Genomic DNA, 22,069 nt, shown 5'->3' on the forward strand with positions numbered 1-22,069 from the left:
GGGTGGGGGGAGGGCGGCGGGCTAGTTGGAGAGCCCATGTTGGGGGAGGGTAGGAAACGAGCCGAATTGTATGCCGGCCAGGAAGGGTACAGACACACTTCTCATGGCTATGGATAGTCTCCGGATTGTAACCTGGAATGTAAGAGGCCTCAACAGTTACCTGAAAAGGAATAAGGTAATGGTGTACCTGAGGAGGCTGAACATCGACATTGCATTATTGCAGGAGACCCACCTTACCAGGGATAATTTAGAGGTGGTCAAGAGAAAGTGGAGGGGAACCACCACAGGAGCTACTTATTCAGCGTACGCAAGGGGGGTGGTCACGTGGGTAGCACCTCATGTACCATTCCAGTTGCTTCAATCCACGCCAGACCCAGATGGAAGAATGCTAGTGGTGTGGGGGATGCTGGAAAACAGGGAGGTCAGCATCGTGAACACATATGCTCCCAATCAGGATGCAGCGACCTATTATAGGGCCTTATACGATAAAAATAGCCCCTCGGTGGGTAGCGCAATCATCTGGGCGGGTGATTTCAATTGCACATTAGACCTCGGGATGGATAGGTCTGACGAGAAACTGGAGACCCACTCCCACAGCAAAGGCACTAACGGCCCTCCTACGGGACTTTGATCTAGTCGACATCAGGAGGCTGCTGCACCCGAGGGACAGGCAGTACTCGCACTATTCAGCCCCCCACAACTTATACACTAGACTGGACTACTTTTTTGCTTCCTCGGGAATAGCCGGGGAAATGGTGGGCTTGGAGTATAAGGCCAGAGTGCTTTCGGACCAGGGCGAGGATCCCGACGTGGAAACTCAGAGCTGAGGCTCTGCAGGACCCGGGATTCCGCGAGGACCTAAGAGAGGCCATCACCGAATATTACACTGGCAGTGTGTGGTCGGAGGGTACATTATGGGAGGCGTTCAAAGTGGTAGTACGGGGTGTGGCCATATCTAAGCCGAGAGGGCTCCAAGGGGGGTATAGAGAGGGAGCTACAGGAGACAGAGAGGGAGCTTGAGGGAATAATAAGGGCAGGGGGCACTTCACAAGAAGACACGGCAAGGGTGGCCCTACTCCAGCAGACTAGCAATGGGCGCTGGGACAGGCTCTGCAAGTTAAAATATAAAAAGCACATCGAGAGGCAGCATGCGGGGGGAGATAAGCCGGGCAGGCTGCTGGCGTGGCTATTTAAGAACGAAATACAGCGCCCAGTGATCAGGGAGATAATGGACGAATACGGCCAGACCTGGGATACCCAAAAAGGAGTCTGAGGGATTTCTTCGATTCTATAGGCGCTTATATGAGGACACGGGGGAGGAGACGGGGCAAGAGACTCTGGAAAGCCTGGAGGACATAGGACTGCCGAAGCTTAGTGAGCAGGAGGATCTAGACCCCCAGTTCACCCTTGAAGAAATTGAGATGGTGGTACAGCACCTACCCACGTGCAAGGCTCCGGGGTCAGGTGGGCACCCAAGCAAATTTTACAAGACATACAAGCAGGAGGTGCTCCCTCCGCTGCATGCCATGTTGAACGAGGCGTATGAACAGGGGAGGCTGCCGGAGTCCCTTAGGGAGGCGGTAATAATCCTGCTCTTGAAACGGGGCAAACCGAGCTTGCACTGCAGTTCCTACAGACCCCTGTCCATGCTCAACCAGGATAGTAAGATCCTTACTGCCGTGTTAGCAAACAGGCTTAAACGCGTTATAGGGAAATTGGTCCATACTGACCAAACAGGGTACGTACCAGGCATGAATATCACAGGAGACTCCACCACATAATTGAACAAACAGAAAAACAACCCGGGCGAAATGGCGGTAGTCTCGTTGGAGGTAAGGTGGCTGCTGGCGGCATTGAGGGGAATATGGCATGGGCTCAGGGTACTTGAGGTGGGTTAGAATGATTTATAGCTCCCCGGTCGCCAGGGTCAAAACCGGCACCATGATCTCGGACAAGTGGCAGCTCAGCAGAGGCACGAGACAGGGCTGCCCCAGGTCACCCATGTTGTACATCCTTGCTCTGGAACACTGGCAATCTGCCTCAGACAACAGTATGGGGAGATTTGCATCCCCACAAAGGGTGGGATGCACCTTACTTTGCTGTATGCGGACGACATCCTGTTATACCTGCGCTTCCCAGAGGAAAACCTGCAATTTGTCCTAGAGGTGATGGAACGTTATGCCGCCCTCTCTGGCATAGCAGTGAACCCCAGGAAGTCGAGCATGTCCCCCCTAGGGAGATACAGAGGAGTCCCTGAGTCGCACTTGCCAATTCCCTGGCAGACCAGACTTTTAGATATCTGGGCATCGATATATATCACTCGGTTGAAGACAAACGTAACAGAGCGGGCAGTGGCAGGCATTAAGAACAGCATGGGGTCCTGGTCTAAACCCCCCCTAGCCATAATGGGTAGGGCGGCGCTGCTCAAGATGGTGGTCTTGCCGAGACTCCTGCATTTCTTTGTGAATTTCCATATATTCTCCATAGATGGTTTTTCAGGAAACTTCACAGTATATGTAGGGGCTTTATTTTATCACAATCCCACGAAAAGGGTGGTTTTATGGAAGTTGCAGAACCCGAGTGACAAGGGAGGCATAAACCTACCGAACTTCGAGCTATACTATCTGACTGGACAGCTTCAGTATGTGACCAGGTGGCTGGCCAAGGAAGAGTCTGCTTCTGTACAAGGACTCTGCCCCCTACTTCTTGAGGGAGGTGGTGTGGTTGCCCAAAACTGTGGTGCAGGGGAGGGCAAGGCTCCTTACTCTAGGCTGGGAAATCTGGAATAAAACATGGCAGCTGGTGGGAATCCCAACCCCATGCTCCCGGCAGGTGCCGTTGGTAGCGATATGCGGGGAGGACCCACAATTGACAATGGTGATCCGTAAATTCTGGGAACCAACGGGACTTGTGACCCTTGGGGATGTATGGCAAGAGGGTGAGGTACTAGACTTCAGTAGGCTGATGGAAGATACCGGGGTGCACGTGGGCCAACACATTACCCATACTAGAGTCATTAAACGGGTGTCGGACAGATGGCCGGCAGAGGTCCTATCCGAACTACCGGATACGGCTATTGAGACAATGTATGATATCTCAGAGGGGGGGCATGAAGTTTCCCGCATATACGAGTTACTGATGTCCAGGGTGGGTAAGGAGGTGGTGCAATTGAGACGGGATTGGGAGGAGGCGGGAGAACCCCTACTAGATGGACAATGGGACAGAGTCCAGAGGTACCACAAGAAGGTGTCTCGCAATGCAAGGCTTCAGCAGTTGCAGCTATTTGTCACCCATAGGGCATATATGACCCCCGGTAGGATTGCCAAGTTTGGGACCCTAGCGGTGCAAAAGTGCCCACGGTGCGGGGAGGTGGAAGCCGGGCTGATACATATGTTCTGGGCCTGCCCGGAGGTGGGCAGATTCTGGACAGAGATCAAGCTACGCTTGGCGGAGAAAGGGATTACACTGGAGGTGGAATTAGCATGGGCTTGTTTGTTGGGGGCGTTCGCCAGACCGTGCAACCAAAAGCACGTTAGTAAAATGAAGGACCTGGCCTACATCCTGGCCAAACGAAGAATCGCAAGGTGCTGGAAGGCCGCCCAGCGTCCCAGGATAGAAGCGTGGTGAGCGGACCTCTTAAAATGGGCAGACGCAGAGACTACTGTACGGTATGATGCAATTAGTAGGGGTGGGGAGGAAGAAGTGGGACCCTTGATTGAATGGAGGCAACTGGTGGCCACACTAGTAGTCATCCCCAAGGCGGGTCTCAATGAGGGCTTTGTGCCGGAGACGTGAAAGCAAAATGAGATACTTAGGGCAGGCGGCAAGGCAATAGGGGCTCAAGTTAAGGGGAAGGGGGGCAAGGGGGGACTGCAATGTACAATGTATGACTATATCACAGTTGACTGGAAAGTATGTCCTCTATGTTGTAATGTTTGGTGTGTTAATTAAAAAAAAATAAAAATAAAAAATTCAAAAACAAAAATACTGTGTTATTGATAGAGTGAGCACAATTTCCAGTAATATTAGAGCACAAGTTATATCCCCTCAAGAAGTCAGAGGCCATATTCGGCTTACAGAAATTAGCCCGAGTGGTGTGTGGTTCATAGAGGGCTCTAGGAGGCCACTGGGCCAACTGTGAGAGCTCCTGAATTAATTTAGGGGCCACCCAAATAGGGGCCAGAACATTGTGTTGTAATTGAGGATCTTTTCATACATGATCCTTGTGGTGTGATGGAAGACAGACTGGGAATTAGTCTGAGAATCACTCCGGGCAGAAATAGTGGGTCCGGGTATGCCTGGAGCAAAGAGATCTGGTATGGCCACAGGAGGAGTAAAATAACGATTCTGTAAGTGGCGGGCTAAAACCACAGTGTCAAAACCATCTTCACAGTGATATACCAGTCTCCCATTTATAACGGTACCAACCAGTGAGGGCCCAGGGTGCTCTGCAGAATATACCTCCGCACTCGCAAAACCAGGCATCAAGGGGGGCCTGCAAATGCACCCTTCTATTATTACCATCTCCCTGCTCTCTGGAGACTCTCCCAGGAGCCTCAATGGTGGGATTAGGTGTAACCAATATACAATCCTGTTGGTGGACAACATTGGTGGTGTCAATCTCAGACGTGCGTACCCCGCCCTGTTTGGGAAGGTGTTTGAGGGCGTTTGATTTCCGGACAACTAGCAGGTCTAGGGGAATGTGTTAATGCCACCAAGGAATCTCCTGTCCTTGTTTTGCAGGACAGATCCTCCACCAAAGCCGAGGGAGAATCAGGGGAAGGATACAAGGCAGGGAAGGAGAAACAGATTAATTGAGATCAAAAGTAACTGGTAAAATATTACTGCGCTATTCATCACCACATCTACAACTTCACCAAAATCAACTGGAGCTCCCGTTGTTCTCCTGCAATAGTGGAACATAAGGAGATCAAAGGCTACATCTTTGCCACAATAGTGTTCAATGTTATAGATAGAGTCCAGATCTCAACATTTTCTGCAAAGGAGAACGCCTGGGACATGGTGGCAGATAGTTGGGTGCCAATCATTATCCAGTCCCGTGGCTGCCGAGATTTGCTGCTGAGATCAGGTGTGGCAGATAGTTGGCTGCCAATAAATTATCCAGTCCCAAGGATTCTGAGATTTGCTGCTTCGTGCCTCCCAGAGAATGTTTCTGCAGTCCGATACACATTTTAGCAATGATATTATTGTCAACAGGAGGCAACTAGTGGATGATTTCTCATTCAGAGAGACCTGTATGATAGATTGAGGAGCAGGAGTGATTGCTCCCGTTGCTGGCACAATTCCCGGTGTAATAGTGACAAAAAAGCCCGGGATCTGAGATTGCCTCCCTGAAGTACTGTTTGTCTTTTTTTATATAAGTGGTGAAGGGGGCGTAGATTCATTCCTAGAAGTCGGACTGTGTTCTTTTGCCCACCGGCCGTGCCACACTTCACAGAGCGTACTTCCGTTGTCGTGTCGTTTTCATGTTTTAAAGAATGCAAAGTACGTGTAACTGACGCACAGTTGTGAAAATGCACCTATGTGTTATAAATTGTTCGCATCGGCACAACACATTTGAATACAGCATTCAGATTCCATTTGCTCAATTTTTAAGTTTTCATTTACCATTTCCCCATGCAGGAAAATAATCACTGCTGAAAGGCTTGCAAACGCAGCTCAGTCAAAAATGCTTAGCTAATGGAATGTTCCAGCTACAAACCTTGATCAGGCAGCCACAGACAGAAGATAAAGTATAGTTTATAGTCCTTCCTGTACTCTGCTTTCCGGAGCTAATTACACAGGCAATGTTTAGAAAACCTGATGTGCCATAATGTGTCATGCCCATTCTAAGAAGGGAAAGATAATTAAACTACCCAGCCTAAATTGCGTTGTGCCATTTGGTACAAGGAAAACACAGATAAAGCTAGGCCAGGAATGTCAACTTCTTTTGAGAACAGAACGCACCCTTCCATCTTGAGAACAGTAAATTGTATGGTAATGACGCCGAGCGATGCTCCACGTGTTACCATAGCAAATGCCTACATTTCACGGGTCATGAACTGCCAGCAATACAAAAAGAACTGAGGTGGATTTAACTGTATTTAAGGCTGACTGTGCCTCATATAACGGTCTCATTTTCGCTACGACTGTTCGTAGTTCTAGATTAACTTGGGGCCCGCTTAAGCGTGAATAAACAACTGTCATATTTTATATGTGGTGACTGGTGTGTCTTCATTTCTATGCAGTAGCCCGAATTTGGGATTAACAGATGGCGCCTGGAACGGGGCAATTTCCCGATGATGACCCATCGCATTACGAGGACAGAGCAGACAGACTGAGACCAGAGTATTGGGGGCCCCTGCACTTGAGACGCTGTTCTCGCAGACTGCTACTGTGATCTCTGTTCACCCAGAGGTTGCCACAGCGAGATTCCCGGACCAAAGGCATTTTGGGAAGTACACCAGCCACGGGTTTGATGGGGGATTGGTGGCATTTTGAATCGGGTGAGTTTGTTGCAAGCTGGAAATGTTTAGACATTTGTCTGAGAGGAAATATACTGCACAGCATATTCACCAGGTAATAATTGTTTTAAAAATATGCTTGGGTAAAGTAAGTTGTCATCTTGTTGGGCAAAGCCCTGTTGCAGGAAAAGGCAACTGAATGGTTTGGAACATAGTCAACCGGCACCACCCAAAGAGTCGCCAGCCTAAGATATGTATGTGAAGTTTGGTTTAGGAGCTATAGTGTTTAATAGTATTTGGCATCGTCAGACTAGACATGATACTGAACTTCAATGGCCAAAGTTGGGAAGTTTTGAGCGGTCTAGAATACAATACCTTGAGTCAGTACTATTGAGAAGAAAGCTAAGTCTGCGGATTTTGGCGCTGTTAGGGACTGGCGCAAAGAAGCCACCCAATGCCTCAAAAGCAGGGAGAAATATGACAGACACATTACCCAGGCGGAAATGGCTTTAGAGCATGACCAACAGAAACAAGAGGAAGCTATTAGAACATGGATAGGGGGTTCCAATTAGAGCAGTGGTATTCAAACTGTGGGTCGCGACCCCCTAGGGGTCCGCGGGTGCATCCCAGGGGGGCCCTGAGAGCTCAGCATGAAAAAAGATTTTTTTTTTTTTTTTTTTTTTTAGATTGGAAGAAATGGGCAGGGGTGGCCCACATGGGCGGGCTGAAGCATGAAACTGTCTCAGGCAACAATGAAAAAGTGGCCCACAGTTGTAAATGGATATTCATTCCTTTAGTCACAGAGTGGGCCTCATTACTACTATGGCGGACCAGTAACAACGGGGCTGGTAAGCTACCGGCACCGTTGCTACCGTTCCGCCATAGTAAGAGTTGTGCTCGTGGGTGCTTGACAGCCCCCGCCAGGTCTGACATCGGCTCGTCGGATGCACCGGCACCGTTATTAACGGTGCCGGTGCATCCGAGCTCCCCCTTCCCATTTGAGCCATATGGGGCTCAAATGGGAATGGGGATCTACCGGCACCTTCGAAAGGGCAATTATCATGTCGGCATGACCTAGTAATTGCCCATTCGCGGGTGCCAGACCCGGATGCAACTCCAGTGGCAGCCGTGCCGGTTTTACCGGCACAGCTACCGCCAGAGTAGTTATGAAGCCCACTGTTTCAATAGTACCCAAAGGGGTGCTTTGTGTTAAAATGTAAGTAAATTGTGATATATTCAGCAACAATGGTCAACATTACTAACTGCATAGTGGCCCCTCACCCATTATGGAGGAGCTAAGGAGCCAGCCCAGTGAAACAGTGAGCACTCCCTCAGCTGCTTTATCCAGCTAATGGAGTGCTCCTGGGCTGGCTGAACTGTCAAAGGGAAACACTGTTTCCCTTTGACAGTTCAGTTTAGTTCCCCAGCCGCACATGCTCACTGAGCCATGCAAGTGCTGAGGCGTTTTGCTTCGCCAGCATTGCATAGCTCATTGGAAATGCTGGCTGGGGCACTGCATGTCTGTATGTCCGAGGGGGAGCTCCTGCGCCTCCTTGCACATACGGACAGAGCAGCTGGAGCAGCACCCACACACAGGCCAATGCAGAAGGTACGTTTATGTTCATTGTTTTTATTTAAACATGTGTATGGATGCGTTATGAGTGAGTGTATGGTGATGGATGCTCATGTGAATGATAGAGTGATTGCTGTATGAATGTGCAGCGCCTTGCATATACACATAATCATGTTCATTGTGTTAGGACCAGTGGGGCCCAGGGGACAGGGATGGTATCTTTTTACCGGACATCTATCATTCAAAACCCTCTGCCTTGTCCACAAGGCTTTCTGGGGCCTCGGTCCAAAATACCTTCAGCTATTCCTCCGCAAATACCTCCCCTCTCGAGCTCTTCACTCCTCTACCTCCAACTCCCTCAGGGTCAGTCGTTTATCAAAGAAACGAGCTGGGGGTAGATCTCCGTCTTCGGCTGGGGCCTCCCTCTGGAACAGCGCCCTGCCACTCTAAAACTTGAGGAGAACCATCTTTCTTCCTGCACTTATCAGACCTACCCTGTCTGCTGCCTTAAACGCAGCACTTGCAAATTGCTGGCTGCACTACCACTGTTTGTTGCCTTTATTATTTATTTATTGTTATTTATCTGTTTCTCCTCTGCTTCGCACTTTCCACTTCTCCCCCCTTCCATGCACTTTTCCCCTCACACTTGCGCGTTCTCAATGTCACTGGGCCTAGTAAGATCGCTGTTTTATTCTCCTCTGTTCCCCTCCCTTGCCTTGTCACGCTCTGAAACACTTGTGTACGAGCGCGATAGAAATAAAATATCAATGCCTGCCCCCTGGACTCCCAGCAACAATTGCAAACTGTTTGGCTATTTACCCATTTTTTGTTAAAAGTATGCTCTACAATGCAACATTTTAACCTATTATTTAAAAAAAAATTCACAGGGGGAAACCCCCCCGAACCTCCCCTTAATGCCCCTCCGCTTAAAAAAGATTCACCAGCCGCCACTGGCCCTCAGACTGTGTTGGGAACGGGATGGGGGAACCGAGGGACTATGGTGGGAGCACAATGGGCGGGAACCATGGGATAGTGATGGGAGCAGAGTGGGGAGAGCCCTGGGTGTGTGATGGGGTGGGGAGAGACCAGCGACTGGGTAGGAGTGGGATGAGGGAGCCCAGCGACTTTGATGGGAGCAGGGACCGGCGCGCAATATATACTGTCCATTTGGCATTTCTGGGGGGTCCCGACCTGCCCAAATTTTGCTCAGGGGGGCCCTGGCCAAAAAAGTTTGAAGACCACTGAATTAGAGGTACAGAAACTATACCCTTCAAAAGAATTGCATGCATCTGATGAATTAATAAATAACCTGTTGAATGAGAGGCAAACACTTCCTCCAGCACCACATCTATATGTTCTACCGCCTACACCAGCACAGCCACCATTACCAGCACCAGACACGCTCTGGCCTCCGCCACCTAATGCACAAGATTTACTCCTACCTTTGCCACCGACTACTTCTGCCACTCCTCTTTCAGCACCTGCCAATATCCCTAGTGACCAGAGAACTGTAACTCGCAGTGGAGTACCTCTTGCACTAAAGAAATGCGCAAATGGGCAGACATATACAAGAGGTCCACGAAGCAGCCACTTCAAGCTAATAGATCATGGGGGTATTCCTGATCAAAAAGGTATTACTAGAACAAATGGGACTATACTTAGCCAAGATTTGGGGCGATCTGATTGACTCCACCGTTCCACAGGAATTGCAGGATTTGAATTACTTGTCTTGCACTAGAGACACTTTACTGAAAGTGCGCGAACACATGTCAACATTTTAATTACACCGCCTACACGAATTTAAGTTTGATAAGGATACACAACAAGCATCATATGTACAGAAAAGATGTTTGCCTGCGAGAGACGCTCTTCGAAGGATCTCGGATGCCTCCATTTCACCTAATGATATTCATGACACGTTTAGCCAGTACTCTCCAGCTATGCAACGAAAGCTATTACAGGTTATGGTTGAATAGGTACAAGATGAATGCTTGAAGAAAAAAATGGTGCTGCCCTGCTGATGTTATGGTAATTTATAAACACGCCTTTTCTACTGACACCGCAGAATCCTCATTGTCTCTTGATGTGGCGTTACTCCTGAATAAGCGATCGGAGTTTCCCACCACACAGCTACCCATGAGAGAGGTTCCACCGACACTTGTACCTAAAGTAGAGGTATTTGCTGCCAATGGTGCTGTTACCCAAGTTTGTTCACGTTCCATTTTCACGGCAGGAAGTGAACACTCTGTCTATCCTGTCATTGGGAATAATCCCACTGGGTTTTTACAAAGAAATAGAGTCCATTTTAAATTTGTCGGTTTTCACCTTAGGTGACATCGACTTATTATATTACCTGTGATTTTACCAGCAGATTTATGGAAACAGATTGGGACCATGGACGATCAACCTGTTATGCGTGATACTTGGGCTGCACTAGAACAAGCTGACGGGTCAAGAAAAGCAGGAGAGAAGCCTCCACAGAGCATCTTAATGTTACCAGACCACATTGGGACCAAGCTTAAGTCTTTGTTGCCTGAGAAGAGAATAATTTGGGATAAATTAACTGCATGCATGCAAGGAAAAACAGACAGAGCCACAGAGTATGTCAACAGGTTTGAGAAAGTTTTTCAGATTTCAGTGGGCAACATTTGAGTACAGAACCAGGAAAGATTGTTTGTCGACAGATTTGTACATGGGCTATTGCCTGACATTCAATCTCACATCACTGCCTCTGAAAGTGCATGGCAGACTAAGTCACAGTCTGAATTTCTCCATATGGCCCAGTATTATGAGAATAGAGTGAACAGTGAGAAGGAGAAATTAGAGAAAAGAAGGTTGACCTAAAAACTAGGGTGGATTTGCAACAGATTGCAAGAGGACCATGTGGCAGGAATGCTCAACAGAGAGGACAGTTTACCCCACAAACAGGGACCATAAATATAAACCAATGGGCATATTGTAAGCAGGAGGGCCACTGGAGGGAACAGTGTTCGATCCTCCAGCAGAAAGCAAATGGAATGCCCAGTAGAAGACCGAGAGCACGTAGCAATGGCATGCAAGGGCCGAATAGAAATCGGTTCTCTCAGAATAAGCAGTATGATAGCAATACGGGAAATCAGGATGGGCAACAAAATACTAGAAGCGCAAATGTTTTTGCCAACGCTACACACATTTCACTGAAGATATTACATCCAAAGACGTTCTATTCCGCTGGGACAGCCCGAAGCCGGTTCTGGAACCTACTCCTATCCCCGTAGACCAGAAAGGACACTACGTAGAAATGAAAGATGGGGATAGAGCGCACACATTTTTGGTGGGACACAGGAGTGCACAAATGCTCCATCGACCATGCAAAGGTTCCAGATATTCCCCTGTTAGAGCAACAAAATGTATCAGTAGGGTTCTCTGGTACCCCAGTAGTAAGTCCGGTGCTGATTTATTTTGAACCCTTCACAGACTCATTTTTTTGACTACTAACTGCGGTGAAAATCTGCTGGGTTTGAATTTGTGAAGGGATGGTTTTGGGTCACTCCTTAACTGTGATGGTACCTCACTCAGTGGATGTTCCGTTGAACAGAACACTGACTCGGCATCTAACATCTGCCCGGCTCACGAGATATAAGGTCATTCTATTAGCACCTCACATCAAAATTAAGAGATACTGTTCTTTGAATCTGGCCAAACCTTTACCTCCTCTATGCGAGGACAGTACCAATGACACAACCCACGATTGTCTCTAAACAAGACACCAAGGGGAGGATTGATTTAAGTGACACACCCTTGCCATCCCCTGATGGGGAAATATTTTGTGATGGTTCATGTTTCAAACTGCCAGACGGCACTTCTACCACTGCTTATGCAATTACCACCCTAGACACAGTCATCAAAAGCAGGAGAATTCCTCACAATTCTGCCCAGGCTGCAGAAATAATTGCTTTGACTAGACCGTGTGAGATCTTCTAGGGGCTCAGAGTAAAAATGTATACTGACAGTCAGTACGCTGAGTAGCTCACAACTTGGGAGATTAGGGTCCGATAGGGGATTTTTAACATCTCATGGTACTGAATTCAACATGGTCCTTTAATAGTGCAACTATTATCAGCACTGGTTCTTCCTAAACAAGCAATAATGAAAGGCACACCACACCAGAGAGTGACTGACGATATTGGGAAAGGAAACGCATTTGCAGACAAAATAGCCAGCAAACTGCATGTGCTAGGTGGGTTGCTGAGACTGGGATGAAGGAAAAGGATATTATTAGCGTGAAAGAAATTCTAGCCGAAGCCACAGCAGAGGAAATCGCACTATGGGGTTCTGGCTCAGCAGTGTTGGATAATGAGGGTTGATCACGAGAAACAAAGATGGATGCTGCCAAACGCTTATGTAACAGCTGTAGTTACTATGGCACATGGGCCAGCTCACATCAGTGCCAAAGGTATTTGTAAACATCTATAACCAGTTTGGAATGACGAAAACATTCCCTAAAGTGTTCAAAACTGCATGATCTGTCTACAACACAACATTGGAAAGGGAACACCAGCACCTAAGGTTAGTTTTGGACCACCTTCCGTGCCATTTCAAGTGATTCATTTTGACTTCATAGAGATGGAGCAATGCCACAATTACAAGTATGTGTTAGTAGTGATATGTGCACTGAGCAAATGGGTTGAGGCTCTTTTCCTTTGAAGGATAACACTGCCATATCCACTGCAAAAGTCATGTTGAAAGAGTACTCCCCTAGATTTGGGTTACCCTCAACACCACCCTCATATGCATTATGAATGATACACATGCTATTCTAAAACAGAACAAATTGCTGGGTATGTTCTCACCTCACAAAACGGTGAGAGAGGTTTAGGTTGGTACATATATCCACTACCCTTGTCAACCGCTTGTTATGCTTCTTTTAGAGCGCTATTCTAAATGGAATGGTAGTGCCACTGGTAATTTTGATGGGACAAACCAATGAATTCGACCAACACGTATTGCTGCCTCTAGGATGCTCAGTCTTTGCTAATAAGAGCACACCAATATTGCCTCTACCAAACATACAGAGAGGAAATCTCGACCCTACCAATCAATGATATTTAGAATGTCACCCGTAGGAAACAGGGAAGCAACTCTGCCATCCTACACCATTAACCTTGATCCCGATAAAATACCATTGTTTAAAGAAAGAAGGTTCTCAATATATAGGTACATCTATCAAATGCATGCACAATGCAGTATTGGAAAATGAGACTAGGACCTTTTACATCAGGGTACCCATTTACTTTGTCGGGGGGGAACAAGCATATCCATTGTTACCCAAAGAGGGGCTGCATAACAGCAACTACAGATATATTGAAACATCAACCTAGGAGGGTGATCAATGATGACACCTCTCCAAATAGGAAGGGATATAGCAAAATCCACGATTCCTTTTTGGCGACAAATACTACATTCTCAAGATATTAGAAAGTTGCCCAGAGTTTGAGAAAACCATTAATACCACCGATACACTGGTTAATGTGATGTTAGAACAACAAGCCATTAGATTAGTTGCTGTTCAGAATAGAATAGTTTTAGGCGTCATTTTAGCTGAGCATGGAGGTGTATGCAAAATGGTCGGGTCCGCATGTTGCATATTTATACCCTACTTCGTCCCCACTGTGTTTCAAGCTATCAGAAGATTACATACACTGGGTTCTGAAATTCACGTCGACGTGGGCGATTGGAACATGGGCCTGGAATCTGCTTAGAACCTGGGGTTGAAAGATATTCTCTGCACTTGCCATTTTCGTTGTAATAATCTTGTTCTATTGCTGTTGCATGAGTTTACCAGTTTTAGGTTCTATGCTAGGCAACTGCTGCTCTAGGGCTCTGGGGAAACTGCCACCTGTACCTTATCCTCCTGTTGATATAACTAATACCCTGGTCATGCAGGATGTCGAAATCAAATGGTTTATGGATATCAATATATACGATTCTGATGATCTATGGTGTCAATGTGTTAGCCAAGGCTAAAAGTAGGGTTTGTGAAAATTCACCCATTATGTGTTATAAATTGTTAGCCTAGGCACAACACATTTGAATACAGCATTCAGATTACTAAATTTTAAAATTTAACAGTTCCCCATGCATAAAAATAATCACAGCCGAAAGGCTTGCAAACGCATCTCTGTGAAAAATACTTAGCCAATAGAATGTTCCAGCTACAAACCTTGAGCAGGCAGCCACAGACAGAAGATAAAAGGATAGTTTATAGTCCTTCCTGTGCTCTGCTTTCCGGAGCTAATTGCGCGGGCCAGGTTTAGAAAACCTGATGTACAATAATGTGCCATGCACATTCTAGCAATGGAAAGATAATTAAACTGAGCCCAAATTAGGCCAGGAATGTCACCTTCTGTTGAGAAGAGAACTCCCCCCACCCCCTGTCCAGAGAACAGTAAATTGTATGGAAATGACGCACAGCAATGCTCCATGTGTTACCATAGCAAATGCCCACATTTCGTGGGCCATGAATGGCCAGCAATACAAAAAGAACAAAGGCTGATTTACCTGTATTTCAGGCTGACTGTGCCTCGTGTAACGTCTCACTTTCTCTACGATTGTTTGCAGTTCTAGATGCACTTTGGGCCTGATTAAGCGTGAATAAACAACTGTTATATTTATGTGGTGACTGACGTGCCTTCATTTCTATGCAGTAGCCCGAATTTGGGATTAACACAGTGAGTCATCAAGAATAAATTGTGGACAGCCTATAAGGAGAGGCACATGAGCCAACGGCAGAGCGGATGATAGTTCTGTAGGAGTGGACAGAGTTAAAGGGCTATGAGCCTGCTATCAGGACACACTCCTGATAACTTAGTGATGCAGAAAAGCAGAACGAGTTCATAAACGGCAGCAGTGCGCTATACCCAGACCTTATAGTACTCGACACCAAACCGGAGAAAAGGAGTGTAGTGCCTCTAGGCACCGAACACCCACCCACACTGCCACACCGGGCTCCGTGCCAGCACAGTGGTTTTATGCAGAGACTCCTCCTCCTGGAGTACATTGCAGGAAATACTAGGACTACAACAAATCCCAAAGTGTTTTCAGGAAGACCAAAAGTTGCTGCCGACTCTGCTGCCACCCAAACACACTACCAAACACACCGTGCCTAGTGGGATTTTCCAAATGTCAAGGCCTGGACTATTAGGATAAATGTATTACATCCCACAGGCAAGAGACTTGCCAGTCCATTCAAGCCGGAGGAGTGCAGAGCAGCAGCATAGGACGAGACAAGACAGTCCCAGCTAAGCAGCACTTGTCAACCCAAGAAGGAGCCGCTTCATTTGAAGCACACTCCGCTCTAAACGTGACTGACAAGAGGAAGCTTGTTGTATGCATGGAGACTGATGGGAGTATAATATTGTGTAGTGTAGCATAGCTTAATAAGAGATAAAGGTACCCATGTATTTAAACTAAAACCAACAATTGTTCTATTATTTACATATTCAAACATGAACTTTGCCCACATGGCAATCTTGTTCGTAGGTGTGATGTTATACCTGCTTTTGCTTGTTTAAAGATAACAAGAACCCTCAGAAGATAGGGGGTCATATTAAATGCATTAACATGATAACTCCTGTGTCAAGTGTATAATTCAGAGTGATGCGCTAGAGTGGTATCTCTGAGTCTAAGAACTTTACAATTCCTGACTGTATAGGTTTAATCATGTTGTTGAGCACCTGAACCTTGGCATGCCTATCTTTTAGCGCTGAAACACAACCTAGGGTGAGTTTTGACATGAGTGACTGATGACCAGAGGTTTGTTTTCACAGCCTCACACAAGGTGAGGATAATAGGCTTGTAGTCACGTCTAATGATAGGCAATAAAGACTTGGAGATGCCATTTTTGTGCCCATGGCCATTTGGGTCTTCTGCAGGAAATGTCTTCGATTGAAGTAGAGATTGTTGTGTGCAAATATGAACCTGTAAGTTCTTACAGCTCTGGTCGAGGCGTTTGTATTGCTGGTCGTGCTTCGCAGGAATCCCCGGCATGCAGCTATTCCATCTCCATGTGAATTCTTGGAATACAGTGAACACACACCCAATGTGGCCATGAGTGTATTATATGAAACCCCTTCTACCTCTGCAATCGTCCTGAGTAAATGTGTTGTGATCTGTGCAAAGCGGTCTGTGTATCTCCAGAGGTTTCAGGGTGGACTCAATATATCCAGACATCTCTTTGGTTAATGTATTGATCTCAGTGATGAATGGACAGGCCAGATTTCCAGGTCTGTAGATGAACAGTCAGACTTTCTGGTATGATATGTTGGTGGTCTCCCTCAATACTGCTTGACATGGACTTGATGTTTTCTGCCATAGTTATGGTTTTTTCCACTGTGGGGTGATTTCTCAGTTGCTTGAGTTACTTTGTGTTAGGACGGTGTCTGCATCGCCACCCTTGTGCTGATGCCAATATTATGTCTGTGTGTCGCAGTACACACGTTTCCTGAGACAGTCATTGAAGGCTTAGTGTTTTGGGCAATGGCCATATGGGGGTGTCGAATTTCAGCATTTGATCATGCTATCATTATCTGGGGTGGCTCTTTGCTTATTGGGTTCCATGTCTGTAGACCACTCCCAAAAGGTTGCCCCCACAAATGCAGCAGAAAAGGCTGCATTCTGCTGGTACAACTTTGTGTACACTGCCCTCTCCCAGTCACTGCCAGGGGGTTCACCCCCGATCCTCCAGCCGCTATGCTGCACACTCCACCCCATCCATGCGCTCCCGCCCCCTACCCAACTAACCTGCTGAGAGCTCCGCCCTCCCGCTGACAGCTCCCCTCCTCTGTGTGCTATCTGGATTGCACAGCCCCGAAAGCCTGGGTACAGCACAAAAGGCTTTTGTGCGCAACCTTTCGTGCCCTGGACGTCTGTGGCAGCACTATCCAGACTAGGTACTGCTTATTCTGCCCATGGAAATATCTATGGTCACATGTATCATATATAGTCTTAGATTTCCCCGGCAAAGTTAGAACGGGTCTAGTTTCTGGCTGGGCAGAATATTAGATGATTGGAGAGTATAGATGGCTCAGCATATGCAACTTCATGCCCGGAGAGGGGGGTAAGAGGGTTGATTGGGGTTGTGGGGGTAGGGGCCACTCATGGTGTTCTCAAGTTTGTCCTGCTTATCTCTGTTTCAGGGAGTGCCATGACCTTTCCCAGTCTCCAAAAGGCACCTGGTTTCATTCCTTGTAAGTGGTAGTTTCCTGCAATAGTCCATAACAGTCAGGCATCATTCTCTCTCTCTCAACCACAACATGCGTAATATGCCCTTCTTTCCCCATTCAATCTCACTCTCAGGAACCCAACACAGAGCCCCTAAATCCCTGAATGTGCCAGAAGGTTGCGTTTAGTGCTCTGACTGTGGGAGCTCCCTGTCTGCCTGCACCATCTACTAAATTACAGACGAGTGCTGCTGCAAGGAGTTCCCCATACATTCATCCGCTAGGATATATCTGAAAGACTAAAATAAATAAAAAAAGACGAAAGGCAGTTCTGCACTACACCCCGGAAAGTTTAGCACAACACTTTGCATTATTCAAATAAGTGAAATGTTGTAAGCAAAATATTAATTTAAACATTATAATGGGACAAAACCCAACATATAAAATAGATTTAAATAACATGTTCCATTCTTATGTATCCTGCCACCACAAATACATTTCTATTTGACACAATGTAGTATTTGATCCATCTTCTGAAACACACTGTGCACAGCACAAGTTTCACGCTGAGGTCATGTGGCATCGACCCTTAAGGTGCTTTCTCCAGGTCAGAGTGCAAAAACAAGTATCCAGGGATCAAACACTACAGGACAAGAGGTCACACAAGAAAGACAACATAAAAAGAAAAGGGAGAACAGCAAATAACATTAGTGTATGGAGTTTGAATCTATTGTAACACACAAGACTGACTCTTCGTAAATAATAATTAAACGCTTTGGTCTGCAGATGTAATTCATTCCACCTGAGGTGCAGGAAAGCTTGCTCCTCCCACCCCCAAGCACTGTTAGGCCAGTGCAGAAAGCCGTTAAGGTAATAGAGGATGGAATCCCAAGGGTCCCCTGCTCACCTCTCAGAGGGGCCATCTTAGTAAGGCTGCCCTCTCCCCAACCTGCTGCTATCCTTTTATGGAGATAATGAGGACCCATGCAGAGCAGACTCTGATCACCACTCATTCATAACCCAATCTGGAGGTCACAGGTCACTATGACTCTGCTCTTTTTTTGATTGCTACTGGGCTGCCTGCTGTTTATTTTTTTGCTCACTATAAGCCTTTATTTGTTTGGTCGCTATTGATGGCCCCATAGCTGGTCACGTGCCTTCAGCCGGAGGTGCGGAACGGCCCTGGGTCGATACATAAGTGCAGTATTATTAGAGGAATGGGATCAGACTCCCATTTTGTAATGAACCCCAACATCTTGTAACTGCCCAAGAAGGCCTCATAGCAAAGCCAGCCTGCAGCTCTACCCTGGAGCTGCGCAAAGTGAACCAACCACTCTCCCAACCTCCTCCCCTCTGGTGTCCCTGTGGCAGTCCTGTTCTCACAGAAGACTGAGCGCCAAGATGTTACAAACATAATACTGCATCTGTTGCCTTCCTCATCGTCTCCCTGCCCTGCGAGTGACCGACTAGAGTCTGGTTGTGGAAAAAAGCCTTTTATCTCCACAAAGACACGCCTCAGTGGTTAATCCTGCCTGTAGCCATATATTTTCCTGTCTCCATGTGAAACAAAACTATTCCCACCCAATGTCGAAAGTCATGTATGAGCAAGATGCAAAAACAGAGTTTAAGAAATTAAATGTGCAGAAACCACGTTTTGTTTTAGGGTCTTATTATGAAGGTTAACTCAATTCAGTAACTCATAAGTATAACTGTTTAGGAAGTTAAGAGATTTATGAATGCCAATGAAAAAGGATCCCAAGCCATACAAGATTCATATGAGAAACATAACTCTGCACTGCGTATAGAGGTGTAAAAGCTTGTTATTAGAAGGTCTTCCCCATTTTGCTTCATTTTTGTGTCCCCATTCGAAGAAATGGATTATGTTTAAATCATGTTGAACAGTACCCCAGAATCAACTCTGCCACGCATGGAGCGCGCACAAGCCCCCACCTTTTTCCCTGACTCACGATAGTACTGCTAACAAAGGCCTGTGTCTTACTGGTGCCATAATGGAACAAGTGTGTCTTCCCACTCTTCCTCTGAGCCTGCACAGAACACTCACCCCGGCCCCTCTGCACCCAGGACTCTCGCCTCTCCTTTGACATAGTTACATAAGATAACTAAACACATAACACGGCGAGGTATGTGCCCCTTCCCCACTGTCATGAGTTCAATGTTTTTTTTTATAAATGTGTTTTATGATATACTTTGTAGTATTTTAGAGTTGTTTAGCTTAGAGAGTTAGTATCAACCCACTTCGAGCAACACGACCTTCACCCCTCGAGCATGTGATGAGCGTCATCACGCCAAGGGGCCTTCCAATCATCCGAAAAGGTGGCGCCTACAAGGCTATATTGGATCTACGTCTCCACCAATGGCACTGCAATGTTTGGACTATATATGATGTCGCTTATGATGCGGACTGCCTTTTTAACAGATTGCCAAAATCACATTGTGAACAGAGCGCTCTCGGAGCAAGCAGAGCCCTCTGCATGCCCTATCTAATCTAGATAAAACTTTTGACTTTACCCCACACTTGGTCTCGGTCTCGTTCCCTCCTAGGGTGTGTCCATTATTGACTCATTTGGGGAGGTTTAGGTGTGGTTTTGGGGATTTCTCGCTTTCACTGACCTCCCATTATTTACATTTTTAAATGTCTACGTCCTGCTGAACTTTATTTCTGGTTGCTGCAGGCCAGTTAATTCTTTGGTCATTACCAGTCATTTAATTTGTGGCCACTAATCATGGTCATTGAAATATTGAGACTGCCGCTGGCATGCAGAATTGCTCTGCTGCTTGCAAACACCTGAATCAGAATGGCGGCAACATATACTACTGCAGCAGTTAAAATCCTAACTCCAGACAACTTTGAAAGAGGCACTAACCAATATTTCCTTATGACGTTGTACCAGGGGCATAAAAACAGGAAACAATCTTCATGTATTGGTCACACCTCGTACTCCACCCATTGGCACTTGGTCGAATGGGCAGCAAATGGAAGGGTATTTCACTGAAATTGTACAGAGATCTTCCTTAATTAAATTGAATTTTTCTTCTCTTCAAGGCTTTGTTTCCTTAAACATACCTTTCCATAGAAGGGTGACACATGCCCCAGGTAACAGTATATTTCATTGCCCATTTGGAAAAGGATTCTTTTGAAGCTGAAAGCTGTTGTCGACCATGCAGACATCCTAATGTACTATACAGGGCACTTCTATCACTGCCATCATGGTCTTCACATGTTTATAGCATCTCCATGCAGTGCCACCGGGACACGCAATTATGTGCCTGTTGTAAGTTAGTAGCACTCTCCATCCTTTGCTATTGGGGGGGGGGGGGGGTTCGCCAGGGCCTGGGATGGCCCGTCTGCTACCCGATGTGCCTCCCATACGGTGCATGGAGTAGGAATCCCTGTGCTCTTACTTTGTGGACGCCATCACTTCAAGAACTGCAAAGCAACCAGCAGTTAATGTCCTGGACCAGAATAGATCATTGACCCGAGTCACCTACAAACGCTTAACAGAACCAACATGCTCACATTTTGGAGAGCATAGATTTCAGACCACCCATGCACCAGTCGCCCAGAGAACCCAGGCAGAAGGGCTGGCACCGGGATGCCCCTTCCTCAGGCAGCAGAGCACGTGCTCTCCAGCTGAAGGCTGGCACCGGGATGCCTTCCTTCCGTGGTAACCGCCGCCGGCACGTATTCCTTCCCGTGGAGAACAGGCGCTTGCATTGCTTTGAGAGCCGCCATTGCTCACACGCACGTTGCAGCTGAACATGGAGCGACGAGCACAGCAAAGGCTCGCGCTGAAATAAAGAAGCCTATAGACCTGCGCATCCGCTCCTTACCCGATTATTCTGGCGTTTGCTTTTGGATCCCGGACCGGCATAACCCACGACATTCTCCATTGCTGCTGCTGCTGCTGCGTAGCGACTAGTTTCCAGTGTTGCCAGGTCGGAAGGAAAAAATAAGCTGAATGCCCTTCAAAAACAAGCCCAAAACAAGCTGACTCCTATCCAAATAAGCGGAAAAAACAAGCGTGCACCTAAAAAGTTGTGGAAAGGTCTCAAAAGTAAGAAACATAACACAACAAGAAAAACATACATAGACAGAACACTGACATAGTGTGTTAGAACAACAATATTTTATTGCATGGTGACTAGAAGTCCCAGATTGCAAAATAGTACGGCCCTGAAATATTTGTATTTATTGTTTTATATAGCGCCTTAATCCAAGGCGCTATATAATATTGTAACATGGCCAATTGGAAGCTGAAAAGAAACATGGCCTTCCTGAATACATCTTTCTGAGAAAATGTTGTATATAGATTCCAATAATCCTCTAACCCAGTCTTGCAAAAAAAAGTTTTTAAAAAATAAATAAATAAAGGATGTTAGTGGATAATGCGCCAGCGCTGGGGATATCACCAGGATAATATTGCTATAGAGTGACGCCTGCTAAACTAAACCAATCCCCTTCTTTACATCTTTACATGGCAGTGTGTCTGCCTGCATGACAAAACTTTTAAAGGGCGCTTTTTTTGCATATGTTTAGGCATTTGGCATTGATGGGCCACCTGGTGGGCAAGTAACGATCCCATCAGTGCCAAACACTTAAGCATATTCAAAATACAGGGCGCACCCGGGAGCAAGACAAAGCAACAATTGCCGTCAAGTGCTGCCAGCAGCCCAGTGCAGGACGCTCTGTGCGACGTGTAATGGGCTTAACAGCAATATAAACAAGCCCAATTACACGCGCACAGACGGTCCAACAAGCGGACGAAAACCGCGACAAGCGACCTCCAAATAGTATAAGCGACTTTGGGCAA

General features: G+C 46.7%; 1 pseudogene; it reads right to left on the reverse strand.

Moving 5' to 3' along the window:
- The window catches only part of LOC138487544 (zinc finger protein 271-like), a 120,414-nt pseudogene extending 99,225 nt beyond the window's left edge, over nucleotides 1–21,189 (reverse strand).
- Between the last annotated feature and the right edge of the window lie 880 nt (nucleotides 21,190–22,069).

This window comes from Ambystoma mexicanum, chromosome 9 (genome assembly GCF_040938575.1).
Source record: "Ambystoma mexicanum isolate Mex_15411 chromosome 9, UKY_AmexF1_1, whole genome shotgun sequence".
Taxonomy (NCBI): domain Eukaryota; kingdom Metazoa; phylum Chordata; class Amphibia; order Caudata; family Ambystomatidae; genus Ambystoma; species Ambystoma mexicanum.